The 19,370-nt window shown below is 35.3% G+C and overlaps 1 pseudogene; it reads right to left on the reverse strand.

Annotated features, from left to right (window-relative positions):
- Positions 1-1,915: 1,915 nt before the first annotated feature.
- LOC141517206 (COP9 signalosome complex subunit 5-like) overlaps positions 1,916-19,370 on the reverse strand; it is a 58,380-nt pseudogene continuing 40,925 nt past the window's right edge.

Genomic DNA, 19,370 nt, shown 5'->3' on the forward strand with positions numbered 1-19,370 from the left:
TCTAATGGGAAAATGAAATGAATAGAAATAGAAATATACAAAATATATTTTGAATGTGTCTTTTAGGTGAAGACATTAACAACTTGGGAGATAGTTACAGAATTGAAGATGCCATTTTATGACAAGAGGGGAAATCATTCCAAATATGGGGAGCCATAAATACAAAGGCAAAGGGTTATGATGTAGCTGCATGAGTAAGGAACAAGAAATAAGGTGCTATTTGGGAGCATAGAAGTGACTGATGTGTCAGATGACTGGAAATATAGGAAAAACCTCTCTACATTGTGAAAAGCTTTAAATTCCAAAAAGAGGCATTTATTTTACATTCCAGAAATAAAAGGAAAATACTAGAGGTTAAGAGGAGTAATATAGTAAGATCTGCCCTTTATGAAAATTACTTCAAAGTGGAGGATAAGTGAAAGCACTCTTGAATATCTTTCATAAAAGTCAGCTTGTTCCCTAACAATACCCTCCCTAAGATGCCTTTTATGTATAAGATGACTCTCAAAGAATTTTGTTTATTAAGTTGGTAGTTTTTGGTATTCTCTTGGTAAGTATTTTTTTTTGTATTAAGGTCTAATATTTTTCCATGCTTTGGAATCTTTACTATCTTTAGATGCTTTGAGCATCGGTCCCTCAGAACAACTTTTGGCGTGGATTAGTTTTTATATATACTAGGTCTAATCTAGGTCTTTCTTCCCATCCTTGTAGCTGTAGCAGCAGCAGCAGCAGCAGCAGCAGCAGCAGCAGCAGCATGTAGTTGTTTCTACTTGTTTGCAGTTTTTTGCAGTTTCTACTTCCACAAATGGAACCATATTAGAACCCAAAGCCTTATTGACAGTCTTTGATAGTAAAAATATTGTGTTATTCAAGAAATATTTTTAACATAGAGCAAGACAGGGAGGACCCCTCATTCTTCCCACTCCACTGTAGAACAACCAGAGTAGACCACTCCTCAGCCTGCTTCTTAATTCATTCTTATAAACAATCTTTTCACACTAAGTTCTTTTTTTGCATTCTTTTAAAAATATAGCTATTCTACATTTTATTTTCACAAATTACATGTAAAATTTTTTTTAACTATCATTTTTTAAATTTTGATACAGGTTATACATGTACAATCATGTAAAGCATATTTCCATATTAGTCATGTCGTGAAAGAAAGCACAACACCTCTCTAAATTAGACAAGAAAAATAAAGTCTTTTTTAAAAGTATTCCTTAATGTGCATTCAGCCTCCAGTTCTTTCCATAAAGATACATTTTTTCATCATAAAACCTTCAGAATTGTCTTGGATCATTGTATTGATGAGAATAGCTAAGATATTCACTGTTGATTTTTGTGCAATATTGCTATTACTGTATACAATGTTCTCCTAACTCTATATTTCATTTTGTTTCAATTCATGTATGTACTTTTCTGAGAGAATTCCACTCATTATTTCTTATAGAACAGTAGTATTCCACACAATCATATACCAACTTGTTCAGTCAGTCCCAACTTGATGAATCTCCCCTCAATTTCTAATTCTTTGCGCATGCGCGCACCACACACACACACACACACACACACACACACACACACACACACACAGAGTTGCTATAAATATTTGTGTAAATATTGGTCCTTTTTTATTTTTTTCATTTTAAGGAAATTTTTATTTTAATTCAATAATCTATATATCACTAAAAGTCAATATCTAAGTGACAATCATTAGTCTCTTCTTAAGTTTTCCAAAGCAATCTTCTGGAATATTTTTAATATAACTAACAGAATTTCAAAGTACTTTGTCTTGAAAATCAGATTTTTTGATGACCAATTTTAAAGTGTTAATGAGTATTTTTCCCATACTATCTATCAAACACAATAAATACCTCCAAGAAGGCAGAAAAGAGTAATTACTCGATGGTATTCTTTAAGAAATATTAATTTGGTTGAAAAGTTTATCTGTAATAACCTGAGACATCAATCCAGGGTTACCTTCTATAGTGGTCTTATAGTTTCCTCTTATTGCTTTAGCTAGTCTGTCTTCTGACTTTCTGTCATGTGTTTCCAACATAAAACTCCCTTGTCCAAGCTGTTCTGATTTTTCAGATAAATCGAAGACTTGTCCATCAGTATATTCTGTATTCATAAGTAAGCTGGAAGACCTGAGAATATTTACCCAATATTTGAAGTTCAAGCAGTTTGCAATCTAAAGATGATTTAAAGAAAGAAACTTCTAAAGTATATTCTGTTTGCAGTATACTCCAAAGCCTTCTATTTTATTAAGTGGAGTACCAGACTACTCAGAAGGACTTTCATGGTGTTTTGTAGTCCTTTGAAGCCAGTAACTACTGCTACAAAGGGTTCTTGAAACTATTGATTGAGCATATGGGTACTAACATCAATCGCAGAGTCAAGAATCATAACCAGAGTGACTGTGAAACCAGCCAGTTGCATCTTCAAGTTGATCCATCCGTTTTCATTTCATACACACACACACACACACACACACACACACACACACACACACACACACATACACACAGTTTGGCCATTAACTTCAGATTCAGAGTCCTCTACTAGAAAAAGCAAAACTGTCAAAACTGTCCATAATGATCATGTTTCACCATCCGCTTTCCTGAACATCAAACCCATCTCTTTTAAGTTGCCTCCTAATCTAGTAGGTATCACCATTGTCAGTACAGATCTTACAGTACTGTTGGTGATCCATAGTCCAGAGCATGACCACCAGAATTTCTTGCTGCTGCTTCATCTACTCATATTTTAGATTTCATGGATGCTCTGGGCTTTTTGACCAGTTGCCAGTTCTTCTAAGCCATGCTACTCCTCAATGCTGCAATTGCTGTGGAGATCCCACAGATCCTCCCCTTGACCCTGCTTTCTCAGTCCCACCCTGATCCCTCAGCAGTGTTCTAATCCAATAACCATTTATTAAAGGTACTGGACCTTTTCAATGAATGGGACCTCAGGTCTTCATAATCTGAGATGCTCCTGGTCTCCCAGGTCCTAGTTTTATAGTGCTTGAGATAGAGAAGAGATGAAGTAAAATAATCTCCTTAGTTGATAGATCTTGCTCTTGACCTCCAGGATGGCCAGAAATTATGCATTCAGCATGGGAAGTCACAGGTTGGGCAAGGCAAGGATCATCTTATTGGGCAAGAGGAAGTAGTCCAGAGATACAAAATTGAATTGGTGATTCTTTCTATATCATATCAAAACATTCCATCCATAATGAGATCGTTTACATTGATTAAGCAAAGGATGGTGGAAGTCCCCTGGTCAGCATTTTTGTGGTTAAGTAAATAATCTTGGAACTTTTGTAACATGTTATTCTGAACAGTAAATTTATAACTTATAGTTTTTATAAGAAAGTTATTTCTAATTATCCCTGTATATGTAAAATATATATTAAAATAGGTAATTCCTATAATTAATATTGACTAGACTGATTATCTATATTAATAGATAGGCATTTCACTATAATCACTCCCATGTGGGAATCACAATTAATACTATTTGGAGTAAAATAGAGGCATCATAAATCTTTCCTTTCACTTTATGATTTCCCTTTCCTAATTACCTTTTTAAGTTTTTTATGTATTTGAAAGTCAAATTTTCTATTCAGTTCTGCCTTTTCATTAAGAATGCTTGAAAATCCTCCATTTCAATGAATATCCATTCCCCCCCCCCCCGAAGGACTTTATTCAATTTGGCTGGGTAGGTGATTCATGGTTGTGATTCTATCTCCTTTGCTATCTGAAATATTACTTTGCCAAGCTCTCCAATCTTTTCTTGTAGAAGCTGCTAAATCTTGTGTTATCCTTACTGTTACTCCATAATATTTGAATTATTTCTTTCTGACTGCCTGCAGTATATTCTCCTTTACTCAGGCTCTCTGAAACTTGGCTATATTAATCTAGAGTTTCCTTTTTGGCAACTATTCAGGATGTGACCAGTGATGTTTTTTTGTTTTGCTCTTTGGTTCTAGAATATCAGGGTAGTTTTCCTAGATAATTTATTGAAGATGATTCCTAGGCTCTTCATATATATTTTTTGCTTTCAGGTAGTCCAATAATTCTTAAATTATCTCTCTCAGATTTATTTTCCAGGTCAGTTTTTTCTCCAATGAGATATTTCACATTTTCTTTTTTTTTAAATTGTTTATTATGGGCAGCATCAAGCACCAGCCCTGGAGTCAGGAGGACCTGAGTTCAAATCTGACCTCAGACACTTAATAATTGTCTAGCTGTGTGACCTTGGACAAGTCACTTAACCCAATTGCCTTGCAAAAGCCAATAAAAAAATTTATTTAATTTACATATTATTACAATAGTCTTGTTGTAAAAGTAAACATGAATCCTTCCCTCCACAAAGACAGAGAAACCTCACAAAAAATAAAATGAGAGAAAAAGAAGAAAAAAATTGTACTTCAGTCTGTGTTCAGATACCATCAGCCCTGTCACTGGGATAGATCACATTCACCATCACAAGTCCATCAGAGAAGTTACTTCAATATTTTTTCCCACATTTTCCTTCATCTATTGCTCTCTACTCCCATTTATTCTATTCTCTCTCTCCTTTAACTTTGTCCCTCCTCAAAAGTGTGTTGTGGGGCAGCCAAGTAGAGCAGTGGACAGAATATTGACCCTGGAGCCAGGAGGACTGGACCCCAAATCCAGGCCCAGATACCCAACAACCACCCAGCCATATAACTCCAGGCAAACCACCCAATCCCACTGCCTTACCAAAAAAGAGGGGGAGATTATATCTGACTACCCTCTCCCATGATCTTCCCTCTCCTCTGTCACCTCCACTCCATTCCCTTCCCCTGTGCCCTTTCTCCCATCCCTTTCCTCTCCTTTTTTCCTCTGGGGCAAGATAGATTTCTATACCCTATTGAGTGTGCATATTATTTCCTCTCTCAGCCATTTCCAATGAGAATGAAGGCTCACTCATTCCCCCCTCACCTTCACCCTTTCACTCCATTGAAAAAGTTTTTTCCTTGACTCTTTTATATGAAATATCTTAGTCCATTCTACCTCTCCTTTCCCTTTATCCCAGTATATTCCTTTTATGCCCATTGACTCCATCTTTATAATATGTTATGCCTTCATATTCAGTTCTCTCCTGTGCCTTGTTTATATAAACTCCTTCTAACTGCTTTAATAAGTGAGGAGGTTCATATGAGTATTATCAGTATCATATTCTGGAAAACAAATAGTTCAACATCATTAAATCCCTCACAATTTGTCCTTTCTGTCCACCCTCTCTATGCTCCACCTAAGTCCTGTACTTGGAGATCAAACTTTTTGTTCAGCTCTGGTCATTTCAACAAGAAAGTCTGAAATTCTCCTATTTTGAGAATACCATCTATATCCTGTGGAGTTTAAACAAAGACCAAAGACTATTACCTTTAATTTAGAAAAAAAGCACTATCTTATTATGTGATTTTTGCTATCTCCTTATACTTTATTTTTCTTCCTTAAGGATATAATTTCTCTCTCATCACATTCAACTTTCAATGTGTACCATGGAAACATTGTAAAGACTAACAGAATGCCTTCTGTGGGGGCGGGAAGCAAGATTGGGGGAAAATTGGAAAACTCAAAATAAATAAAATATTTCTTAAAAAGAAGAAATTCTCCTATTTCATTGAATGTTCATCTTTTCCTCTAAAAGAGGGTGTTTAGTTTTGTTGGGTAGTTAATTCTCCATTGTAATCAGCTCTTTTGCTTTCCAGAATATCATATCCCAAGCCCTGCGAGCCCTAAATGAAGATGCTGCTAAATCCAGTGTAATCCTGACTATAGCACCATGGTATTTGAATTGTTTCTTTCTGGCTGCTTGTATATTTTCTCTTCGGCTTGGGAGTTCTGGAATGTGGCTATAATATTCCTGGGAGGTTTTTGGGGGGGCAGGAAACTCTCTTTCAGGAGGTACCAGTGGCCTCCCTCAATTTCTGTTTTACCCTCTGCTTCTAGGATAGGGCAATTTTCCTGGAGAAAATCTTTAAATGAAATCTAGGCTCTTTTCCTGATCATGACTTTAAGGTAGACCAATAAGTTTTAAATTATTTCTCTTGGATTTCTTTTCCAGGTCAGTCATTTTTCCAATGAGATATTTCACATTTTCTTCTAGTTTTTCATTCATTTAGCTTTGGTTTATTGTTTCTTGACTTCTCACAAAGTCATCAGTTTCCCTTAGGTTCATTATACTTTTGAAAGAATTGTTTTGTTCAGCAGGCTTTCTCCTTTTCCATTTGACCAATTCTGCTTTTTAAGACCCTTTTGGACTAATTTTTCCATTTAACCTAAATTGATTTTGAACATGTTGTTTTCTTTGGCATTTTTTGTATCTCCTTCACCAATCTGCTCACTTGGTTTTCATGATTTTCATCTCTCTCATTTCGCTTCCCAATTCTTCCTCTATCTCCTTTACTTGATTTTTCAAAATCTTTTTTGAGCTCCTCCATAGCCTGAGACCAATTTCTATTTTTCTTGGAAGCTTTGGATACAGTAGTTTTGACTCTGTCATCTTCTGAATGTATGTTTTGATACTTCATGGAACCAAAGTAATTCTCTATGGTCAGATTATTTTTTTCCTTTTCTGTTTGCTCATTTCCCCAGTCTATGACCTAGTTTTAACATACTTCTTTCAAGGGTCTTAGGAGAGGCTCTGATTACTCTCCTGGTCTGTGCTTTGGTCTGTGGATGGCCACAGACACACCCCCACCCCACTGCTCTGGAACTGTGAGGAGGATCCTTGCTCTATGGCAATGGGGGGGGGGGGGGGCGGCACCAGACTGTAACCAGGGTCTGAGTATGGACAAAGCAACAGACTTCTGTCCTAGGGATAGCAGAAAGACCATGACCTGCACCCCCTTACCATCCATGAGTGTTCTGGAAGCAGCTTCAGTTTGGCTCCCTGCTAAGTGATTCTGCAGGTTTGTTTCTGGTTCCTGGCCAGGGTTGTAGGAGGGCTGCACTGTCCTGGGCTCTGTGCTCAATCTGGCAGCTTTCCTGTTGACCTTCCAAGTTGACCTTGGAGATCCTTGAGTTTGAAACTGCTCCTCCTGCCATGAACACAGGCACTCCCAAGGACTCAGGTGGCCCTCAGGCTATTCCTAGAAGGCTGAAGTTCAATCCCAGAACAACCTTGACTTGGACTGTAGCCCCTTCTATCCCAGTGGAACAGAGTCTTCCCTCAAGCTTCCATGTTTTCTTGGATGGGAAAATTATTTCACTCCATCTTTCCATGGGTTCTGCCACTCTAGAATTTGGTTGGAGTTGTAATTTTAAGCTATTTAGAGCATTCTGGAAGAAAGCTTCTGGGAATTCCTGTCTCCACACTGCTCCATTCTTGGCTCCATTCCAAATATTTCACATTTTCTAATAATCTTTCATTCTTTTAATTTTGTTTTATTGTCTCGTTTTCTCATGGAATAATTAGCTTCCATTTGTCCAATTCAACTTTTTAAGGAGTTATTTCTTCAGAGAATTTTTATACATCTTTTTCAATGTTTTCACTTATACTTTTTAAGGACCTCTTTTCTTCAACAGATTTTCATGCCTCTTTTACCATTTGGTTTATTCTGCTTTTTACAGTGTTATTTTCTTCAATTGTGTTTTTGTAACTATTTATCAAGCAGTTGATAATGTTTTCATGATCCTTTTGCATCACTCTCATTTATTTCCCCAATTTTTTCTCTACCTCTCTTATTTATATTTATTTCTTATTTATATTCTTTTTTAATTTGAGTCTGAGGTCAATTTACATTTTCCTTTGAGGCTTTGGATGTAGTAGTTTTATTCTGTTGTCTTATTCCAATTTTGTATTTTGATGTTTACTGACACCATAGTAACTTTCTATGGTCATTTTCTTTTTGTTGTTGTTTGTTCATTTTTCCTATCTATTACTTGACTTTTAACTCTGCTAAAGTGGAGCTCTGCTCCTTTGATTGTTTGGAGGGGAATTTGGGAGCTCAACTGAGTCCCTGTTTTTTTTTTCTCAGCCATCTTGGTTCTACCCATTCATGCCAAATTTGGGGGTAATCCAGGAACATGTTTGCATAGTTCCTCTTTCATTGATAAAATATTTTGGCATTGTTTAAAGTTAGTCTTTCTTACCATGCTATCAAATAATAATGGTACAAATGTGAATTCTTGCTTTCCTCTGATCTCATTTGAAAAGGGCACTGGTTTATTCCCATTCTTTGGTTGTAGATAGGTATCATTTATCACATTATGAAAGATACTTTTATTCCTATGTTTTCTAATTTTAAAAAAGAAATAAGTGATATAATTTATCAAAATATTTTTATAGATATTGATATACTTAAATGATCTTTTTCACTCTTGTTATTAATATGGTCTTGGTGATTTCCTAATATTGAACCAATCCTACATTTCTCATATAATTCATCTAGTTTATAATCTTTCTAACATGTTTCCCTATTATCTTTGTTTATATCTTAGTTCAAATATTTTCTTCAATGTTAATATTAGTCTATTGATTTCTTTTTCTGTTTTGATTCTCCCTTTTGGTATAAAGATAATATTTATTTTAGAGAATGCTTTGGTAGGTCTTTTTCTCATTTTTTTCAAATAGTTTGTGCTATATTAATTATCAAATATTCTTTGAATATTTTATATAATTCATTATAAATTCATCTGGGACTGGGTTTTTTTTTCCTTTGCAGGCTGATTTATGATTTGTTCAAATTCCTTTTCTGAGATTGGGTAACTTAAATTTTTCATGTTTAACTGAGCATTTCATATATATTATATGTCTATATATATATATGTGTGTATGTGTGTGTGTATACACACATATATGTATGTATATGTATTTTCAGTCATTTAATTTGTTTTAAGTTTGTTGGTATATAATTAGTCAGAACATTTTGTAATCATTTCTTTTATTTCATTTGTTGGGAATTCTTTTCAAAATTTTGATACCTATAATTCAGTTTTCCCTATTATTTTAAAAAGTAAATTAGGTAATGATTAATGTATTTTCCCAAAATATCCCTCTGAGTTTTGTTTAATAAATCTGAATAGTTTCATTATTTCCTATTTTGTTAAACTTTTCTTTGATTTTTTCACAATCTTTGTTTCACTGTTTAATTGGGAGTATTTATTATTTATTCCAGAAGTTTCTAGGATTTTATTTGTTTCATTAACTCTTCATTGTGCTCTTTTACTGATAAAGGTATTAAAATATAAATTTTCCCCTAAGATCTGCTTTCACCAAATCTCAAAAAGTTAGATATGCTATCTCATCTTTTTTCTTTATCTTTAATAAAATTATGGATTTGTGTGTGTATGTGTGTGTGTTTTGTTCATTGTCCCATCAATTTTGGGGTATAGGTTATTTAGTCCCTAATTAATTTTTATCTTTTCTTCAATCCTTCACTGAATATAACTTTATTGTATTTTAGTTAGGAAATAATATATTTAATATTTCTGATTTTCTTGATTTGAGAGGTTTTTTAAAGGTGCAATGAATGCCAAGGTAAATAATAAGAATACTCTTTGTGTTCCTTTTCAATAATCACCAAACATCTATCATATCTAGCAATTCTAAAGTTCTTTTCAGTTTATTAATTTATTTTTTCATATTTTTGTCAAATTTTCTTAAATCTAAAAAAGGATATATTGAATTCCCCTCTTTTCTAGTTTTATTTTAAATATATAGATGCTATGCCACTCAATGAATATATGTCATTTGTCAATATTAATTCATTGACCTTGGGATATTTCAGCATAATACAATTTCCCTGATTATCTCATTTAATTAAGTCTATTTTCACTGTTTCCCCTTGTCTGAGATTATAATTATTACTCTTGCTTTTGTGAATTCAATTGAACCATTATACATTTTGCTCCAACCTCTTTTTTTTTTTAGATTTTTCAAGGCAGTGGGTTTAAGTGGCTTGCCCAAGGCCATATGGCTGGGTAATTATTAAGTGTCTGAGGTCTGATTTGAACCCAGGTACTCCTGACTCCTCTTTTTTAAAAGATTCATGTAAATAGTGCTTAAAATAAGTTTCCTGTAAACAAAAATTGTTTTCATTCCTTTGTCCCAGATTATCTCTCTTAAAATGCACAGAGCCTAGCCCTAATACAAAGAATTGGGTATATATTTATCTCAACAAGGAGATAGGAGGGAATGGAGAAAAAAGAGAATGGGAAATAAGAGGGGAAGGTCAACTCAAAGAGGGATTAGTCATAAGGAAAACAAATTTTATCCTCAGAGAGTGCATTGAGCTCTAGTACTAAGCATAGGCTTCTCAACACCCTCTTCTTTATAAGGAAGGAACTGGGAGAGTATCAGGAATAGAAACTGAGGCTGCTCAGTCTCTCTTGTGTTAAGTTAAATAGATTTGCCAAACAGCCAATTCTTCTACTGGATGTCATTGACTCTGTTACCAGCTGCATTTGCCATTGTGACCTCTGATGGCTTTCATATATTTCTCATCTCACTGGTTCCTTGAGCATTCCCATCTCAGGATGTTCATTCACACATGATCAGGGAAGAATAAACAAAAAACAGAGGTGTGTTCAGGGACACTTGGCAGCTAGATAAGTGGGGAAAGCAGTCAGATTCTTTCTTCTACCCAGAAGTTCACAGCCATCCTCCTCACTCTAAAGCCAATAGGGAAGAGATAAGAGTCCATCTACTCAGACATTTTCTCAGCACACTCAGACTCTCCTGAGTCATTAGATCTCTCATCTCTAAAACCAATTAGGCTTTTGATCATCACATAAGGCAAACCCTCAGTCATAGTAACTAAATAAACTTCTGAAATTCCATCTGGTGGATTAATAATAGACAAAAATATCTGTGCATACTTCATTGTTTCCAGTGAGCCCAGTCCTTATAGGAATGTGAGGAGTGGTTCTGATGTAATCTTCTATTTAGAAAAGGTTAGGAAGGGGGTGGCTAAGTGGCATAGTGGATAAAGCACTGGCCCTGGAGTCAGGAGTACCTGGGTTCAAATCCGGTCTCAGACACTTAATAATGACCTAGCTGTGTGGCCTTGGGCAAGCCACTTAACCCCATTTGCCTTGCAAAAAAACACAAAAAAAAAAAAGCTTAGGAAGCTTATTTCTGGAAAATCAAAATGAAATATAATGGAAAGATCTTTGAAGGATGTATAGACATTTTATAATCCGCTGATGGACTCACTGTGTGATAAAGAAGGGTCTCTATGGTTGGCTACATAGTTAGAACTGAGGATATTCAAAAAACTCTAGCTGACTAGAGTCTTTACCCTTCTCTTGATTTGTTTCTTACAGTCTAATGGCATTCCAGTGAGACAATGCTATAAAGAGAAAATACTTGCATTTTCTTCGTCCATACTGTTGGTGCATCCAGAGTTCAGTTCTTTGCCTTGATATTTTAGATGAAGGAGATTGGAGGCTCTGTCCTTGTGAGTTTCAGAAGGTCAGGAGAATAAGCCACCAGGAGGTCCAGGAGTTGAGGCTCTGGCAAGTTTCACAACCAGCCCAGCATTGTGACCAAAAGAGCAAGGAAGGTACTTCAGGACCTAGGTCAGGGTCTCATGCATCAACAGTGCCCCATGAGGTGGTGAAATTTATGGACTAGTGCTATATAGAAAGTCTTGAGTTCAATCTCCCCAGAGACTGAGGCAATATAAGGGAGAGGTTGTCCCCTGGGTATGGGGAGTGGGAGGAGTAGGAATGCTTGGATTTTTATTCTTAATATAGCTTCAAAGGAAGTATCCTATTATAAAAGCAAAGGGGTTGTTCAAAAAAGAACTGGAGAACTAGTCATTAGTGTCTCAGAGTATGGAAGATCACATAGGAATGGGGCCACAAACTAATAGTGCGAGAGAAAAATATCCCAACCTCTCAAAGATACCCTAGAATCCTGAAAGTAAGATTTAACCACCATACCTCTGGGATATTGAGACCAGAGTATTCACTATATGTATGTGCTGTCTTCCCTAGTAATGATGATGATGATGATGATGATGATGATGATGATGATGATGATGTTTGTCCTTCATTTTTGAAGAAAACCATGACATCAGGGAGGTGATTCCATGACAAGCTTGTGAACTGATTTTGAGTGGGGGGGGCGGGGTGCTGTGCAAAGTTGCCAGGCTCATTTTCTCCTCCATAGCCATCTGGATCCAGTGGATTGGTATGAATTAGGATGACTGGAGATGGCCCTGGATGCAAGGCAATCAGGGTTAAATGATTTCCCCACGATCACACAGCTAATTAGTGTTGTAGATCAAATTCGAACTCAGGGCCTCCTTCAGGGCCAGCCTTCTACCCACTGTGCCATCTCCCTCCTCCTCCCCCTTCCCCCAATAGAATGTAAGCAAGGTAAAGACTCATTCTCAGTACCCAGTTCAACAACTGGACGTAATAGACACTTTAAAATGCTTTGTTGATTGAGGGTAGAATTGGAGAAAGGTAGAAGAGAAATAAGGGAGAGTGGGAGGGTGGGAGTTAAAAAGGAAAGAGAGACAGAATCAGAAAGAAAGACAGAGATGGTGACAAAACAGAAACTATGCTTTCCTTTTCCTGCATATGTACCTACTTTTTCCTCTATCTGGAAAAATTAGTAAGAGAATATTAATAATAAAATAGTGATATTTCATAGACAAAATATACTAAATGAAAATGAAGAGATTTGTTCTATATCCCATAGGTCAATCAACTACATTTTACCTACAATGTTATGACTTTGAACTTAGAAGAGAAGGGATACTAGATATCATCTGATCCAATTGCCTCATTTTTCACATGAGGAAACTGAGACCCACAGTTATTAGACAACACTGCAGTAGTAAGTGCTAATGTTGGGATTCAGTTCTATGTCATATGACTTCAGATTCAGTATCCTTTCCAAAATCCCATGATACTTTTCCATCATGTGGTATATTAATTGACCAAAATACTTTAATAATGAAGAATTCACATTGATTATAAGTTAAGAACAAATTAAACTCTGTGTAGCAAGTGATCGAAAGTGGAAACAGCCTATGAAGGAGGGTAGAGGTCACCGTTTTTTCCCCTTGGTATTTATTAATCCATATTTTGGGCTCACTACTCTATGGATTCTTTGACACTGCAATTTTTCCTTGCTTTCATGTCTTCTATCTCAGAAGTCAGTTACATTTTCCAAACAATCATATTATTTTGCAAGAAAGTTTTGTGTTTCTTGGTGGGTTTATTGAACTAATTACCTTTGGAAAGAGTCATTGAAAAGTCTGAAAGCAAATATTATACAAAATGATGCCCAAACTGAAATTTATACACTTGAAAGTCGATTCCCATTGAAACAAGTTGACTCCACAAAAGGAGACAGTCACTCAGCTCCTGTCAGACTTGGGTCTGACAGGGTCTCTTCATCTTCATTGGACATTGTTGCTTCTCTCTTACCCAGTGGTATAGCATAACTGGAGGTCTGGAAGACAATGTTCTTGTCCAAAATGATAATTTATGGAATCTTTAAAGTGTTACATTAATATCAATGTTGTTGTTTTGTTGTCTTTAGAGAGACCTTCAAAGAAAAATTAAGTCTTGGTAGTAAATGATATGTCTATCTCTTCACCCTCAGCTTTACGAGGCTCTCCCACTTGAATGGAATTATTGCTTGTTAGCTTTGCCTCTTCATTCCCCAAGTCGTTCTGATAATTAAACATATACTCCATATTTCATTTTTATTCCTTCTGCTGGTAGAAGATTCTGTCTGCTAGTGAGAATTAATGTGGCCTAACCTAGTCCCCCTGCCAGGCTCTGCTCACTACCCCAACCATTCCGTCAGCCCATCCCATGCTGCTAAGGACCACGTCAGACAGAAGCCCCTGTCATGTAGCTCTTTCATGGGCTGTTTTTTTCTAGAGAGCTGTCACCACCCCCTGGAAGGCTCATACCAGCCCTGGCAGCAGGGTGGAGACAACGTGAGAATAACATTTACAGAGGGGATCTGTGGCTCTTGTTATGAGTTGATTTCATTTTGGAGATAGAGGAGGTTGGGGTGCAGAAGGACAAGGGAAAGAGAACTTTGTACATGATAGGGAGACAATGGGAAAATGCAAGGTGTCTGTGACAGGTACATTCCAGATTCTTTTCAGAATCTACACTGAGGCTGAAAATATCAGCAATGTTTTCATGAGTGGTATGTAACACATCACTTTTTATTCTTGGATTGTTTCTTCCAATAAAGCAAAAAATTCTACAAGAAATCAGAGTTGACCCCTGTGTAAACATGCTTAAGTGATCAGTCATGAATTCAGTCTGTTTTGTTGCTAGAATAAAACAAATTAAGATCAGAATAAAAGTGGCATAATTCTCTACTCTACTAGTCAATGTTTTATAAGCCCAGAAGGACCATATATATGGGTTCATTAGATTTAAACTGATAGCTATGGGTTCACTTCAGAAGGGTTTTCATTTATTTCCTTCTACAGCCAGTTTTTTGATACCTGTTTAGGCTTATCTTTTTTTCTATTGCACTTTGCAATTTTTTTCAATCACCCATTAAAGGAGTATCCTGTTAGTGAAGACAGCAAGTCAATATAACCAAGAGGGAAAAGATGTATTTTAGGGGAACCCTCAGCATCTTTGGGTAATGATGTCTTACAAAAGTAACACTCTTAGAGAAACTAAAGAAATTCTCTTAAAAACCTGTTTCCTTTTCTGGTGGCATTTTTCTATAAGTACGCTCATTTTTTATTTTTTATATTCCAACAGAAACTATCTCTTTATCTATTGATGTATTTAGGATCCATTGGACAAAAATATGTTGAGAAGCAGTATAGAGTACTGGATAGAAGCCTGAACGAAGACAGGAGAGCCTGGGTTCAAGTTTCACTTCTAACTTACAGGCAGCATGTTTTTTCTGTACTACTGCCTCAGAAATCTCTCTAAAACTATGTATCAGCAGAGAAAATTCCCTGGAAACTTCAGATTAATGAATTCACAAGTCTAATATTTTAAATGCCTGAGAATATTTGACAAATGTTAAAATAGACTAATTCTCTTTGGGAGAAGAAAGGGGAAAGAGAAGCAGAAGTCTCAACTCTATCTTAAATTTGTTTGGAGTCAATGAAGATAGTAGACTATTTATTGTTCTTCCATTTGACTTTTCCTATTAAATAGGTGTAAGGCTTTTCCCCAGTGTAATATCTAAACTTGATCATTTTGATCACCAAAAGGTATTCTGCCTATCAAAGCTGTGTTCTGATCAGTCCATAGATTGTTAATTTGCCTCTCTAGACCATCTTCTTTCTATTAATACTTGTGTTTACTTCCCAAATAAGTAGTTCTAAGATATCATTGATTTTCTTGTGCAATCATTATTTTGTGATGCTTCTTTTGAATAGCAAGCTAGTTTGGATATTTCAATTAGATGTTTACTTACAAACTAAGAAAGAATTTTCTTCTGCCAATATTAGAACAATCCAACCCAGAGAGTTTTTGTTTGCCCTATCCTTTTTTTTCAGAGTTGGTCTTATATCATTATTTTTGTATCTCATGATAACTAGTTTGAGTATTGCTCATATTGCTAACCTGAGTGTTAAATAATACAACAAAATAGCTAGCTCTGCACCCATTCCCCACCTTAGAATTATGTGTACATCTGTTCTGCCTGTTCCTATATGCATCATGAGTATATTAGTATCTCTTATCATTATATGCTCATTAAATGCCATAAGAAACTTTGACCAGAAACATTTGGGGACCACTAGAAATAGAATAAATACCTTCTCCCTCAAGAGATCACGTACTAACTGAAAACTTAAGATGTCCAACAATTGAGGAACAACTGAATAAGTTGCAGTAATGGAGGGCACTTATGCTGTAAGAAAGGAAGAAACAGATGCTTTCAAAGAGATATGTAAAGACCTGAATGAACTGATGCAGAGTGAAGGGAGAAGAACCAGGATAACTTATAGCATATTTTATATTGTAAAAATCAACAATTTTAAGAACTTTTATAAACTGATGAAAATGAAATGAATAGGATCAGAATAATTTATGCAATAACAATAACATTATTAAACAAAAACTTTGAAAGATATGAGAATTATGATAAATAGAATGACCATTGATTATTCCAGAGAATCAGTAATGAAAGGGCTTATTCATTACAGAGAAGTGAAGGATTTAGGATCCAAAATGATACATATTTTGGATTTGTCATTTGGGGAATTGTCCTCCTTGACTATGCATATTTGATAAAAGAAAATAGGGTGGGTTTTTTTTTTATTTTCCAGGACATGAGTGGATGAAAGAATAAGAAAAGAGATTTGTTTCCTTTTTTAAGGAGGAGATAAAAGGCATATAATAAATGGGAAATTTTGTCTCAACTTCAAGATGATATCACTCTACTATTAGTTTTACTGTATTACTTTGTTACAAGAGACCTCTCACAAAGTGAGAGCAATGTGTTTGCAAAAAAAAAAAAAAGAAATACAACAATAAAATTTAATAAAAAAACAAGCCCCTGGCCACTCTTGTATTTTAGATCCTTTAAACTCTATGAATATACATTCAAATACTTAACTTTCTTACCATTGCCAAAAAAGTATAGATTCCTAGAACTTTCAGGTTGTTAAGGATCTTTGAAATCATCTAGTCTGATCCCTGTAGTCAATGAGAAAACTTGAGTCTTGGAGAGCAGAAATGACTTACCTGACCTGTTCCAGGTCATCTCAATAACCTGGTTTTTTTTAATCCTGACCTTCTCTTTGACCTTGTGAGTTTGTCCTAATTTGCATAACTTCCTCAGAAAGAACTTTTTCAGAAGTTCTCTCAGAGGAATGGTTCAAATCTAAAGGATGGTTTAATAATCTTCTCAGCAGCATTTTGCTAATAATGACCTAGCCTCTTTCTACCCTTTTAAAATACAGTCTTATATAGAATTCTCATTGTTATTGTTATGTTGTATTCTTAAAGGGACAAAAACTTAACATTTAGTAGCTATGGATTTATTCATGCATAATCAATGCATTCAACTCCACCTAATAAAATTGATTAAATCCATATTTCTCTTTTCCCGGAGATGTATATAACTATAGATGATTCCTTCATTTCATATAACAAAGATATTGTATATCAATTAAATGTGATGCTGAATAAAAAGTCAAATTCGGAAAGGCCAGAAGAAAAATAGGTAAGTTTTTTTTTTTACTTAACATGTAACAATTGCTGTCCCTCCATTTAAAGACTTCCTTGCTACTAAAATAATCTGAAAGTTTTGAGTGGTTTAGAATAGGAAGCAGAGGCAAAAGATTTGAAGGGACATCTGACTTTGTTTTCATTAGATAAGCAAAAGAAAACTGTATTTTCTCATTAAGTTGTTTTTGTGTTCTTTAAACAGTGAACGGGATCATAATCTAAAGGTTACCATAGAGCAATATTACCGTTAATTAAGTCATTGCTCTCACAATGTTGAGATAAAAAATTTCTCAGTTTTCTTCCCTTGGAATTGGAAGTTGGAAAAATGTTACCCTGATTCTGTGCCATGTCCCTTTGACAATCTGGGAAAACCTAGGAATTTCTTCCAGAATAATGTTTGTAAATACAGAAAACATAATACACGGTACAATAAAAAAAAATACATTAAAATAAAGATGTATTTTTTTTCCTTTTCAAGGCTCATTGAACCCCTGAAATTTATTCACAGTGAACCCCTGTTGCATTTAGACATAAGTGCTACAATGGAACTTTTATATGATTTCATAGCTTCACTTTGAAATAAGATGTTTGTTTTATATTCTTGATGGGCAAACATTTGACCATGCCAAATGACAAAATAATTTGACCATTGCTCAAACACAGCTTCAGAGTGGGGAAGTTCAGCTCAATCCTCATCATGTGTGAAGTTCAATTTCTAGTATCGCCAGTCAGATCATAAGTTACAGCCACTATATTTCTGAGTCTTGACATAGCAGGCAGGGGACCTGCTCCTCAGAACAGATGCTTCCCCCTCCTCCCCGCCCCCCATCTAGAAGGCAAAGAGTCTCCTCTGAGTGACCTCTTGCTCTGAGCCATGATTCAGAACAGACCAAGAGGCTTCCAACAAGAGCTAGGCACAATTTTTGAACTGGTTCCATCTGACCTTTGACCACCAAATTTAAGAAGAATCTTCAACAAAGGCTAAGAGAGAGAGAGATGATCTATAAACGTGATGCACATTTCTCAGTTTTTTTCATTGGGTAAACAATTATTACAGAAAAGAATTTACATTTTAGTTTTATTATCATCATCATTATTATTACTATTGTTATAATTTATGATATTAATATTAATATTATTTCTGCTTTTCCAGTTTTAGAAATAAATCATTATGATCCAGAATAAGGATGTTCTTATAGCAAAAACTTAAACCTAGAGCTAGGGAATCAGATTTTAAAAAGGGGAAGGGAGGAGGCAAGAAAGAAGGTCTTTTTTTGCATTTCCACTAAAGGATTACAATTTCAAAAAGTTTTTTTGACCCCTACAGAAATGTGAAATAATATGTCTTTTTCACTTGACATGAATAATACAACTGTTTCTCTATTGGGGTTTGGGAGTATTGAAGATATGAATATTCCAGAATAAATTAATTAATGGTATTTGGGGGCCCTGTCATCTTAAGGACTACTTTGATTATGATTTTTTTAATAATATAAAATAAGCTTGAACAAAAATGAGTAGCCCACTTTCTGAGTGGACAAGAAGTGGTTTGAGATATTTAAAGACTTTCCCTTGCATACGTCACAGAAAGTAGCATTTCATGTTGTTTTTCCTGTTTTTTAAACTAAAGAATATTAAAGACACATGTGCACTTAGGGGAGTTACTTCCAGGTTATCCTTTTAATTGAATCAGCAATGCCCATATCTAATATTCCTTCATATAAATTGGGATGAAGTGTTTGCTTTGTTTTTCTTCTAACTTACTACATACAGTTGATTCAAACTAGTGCTACATGGGCAGGTGATATTTGAAACTCTTGTGGCTTATAAAATCACGATCTCTGAAAGTAATGGCTATTGGATCACTTGTCTCCAAACTCTATCACAGAAGACAATGAGCTGGATTCTCATCTCACAGAGCTCTTTTCTTCCCTTTGAATCTCCTGGAATGCAAATCTGACCCACTATGTAAATACTACATAGTACATCTTTTAAAATGTACATTAGCATATAGACACTTTGTGCTTTGAGGAATTGTGTGTTTTTTCTTTATCATGCCCAATAAGGATCTCTGAGAAGAGTAACTTAACCCTTATAACGCTCCTATTTTCCAGGATGTCTGCCAGATGCATACTTAGGATGATGGCCTCCTGGCTAGGAGCAAGTGTGTTATCTGTCTGGGGACTACATGCTATCCCT

The sequence above is a fragment of the Macrotis lagotis genome, chromosome 3, assembly GCF_037893015.1.
Source record: "Macrotis lagotis isolate mMagLag1 chromosome 3, bilby.v1.9.chrom.fasta, whole genome shotgun sequence".
NCBI classification, from domain to species: Eukaryota; Metazoa; Chordata; class Mammalia; order Peramelemorphia; family Peramelidae; genus Macrotis; species Macrotis lagotis.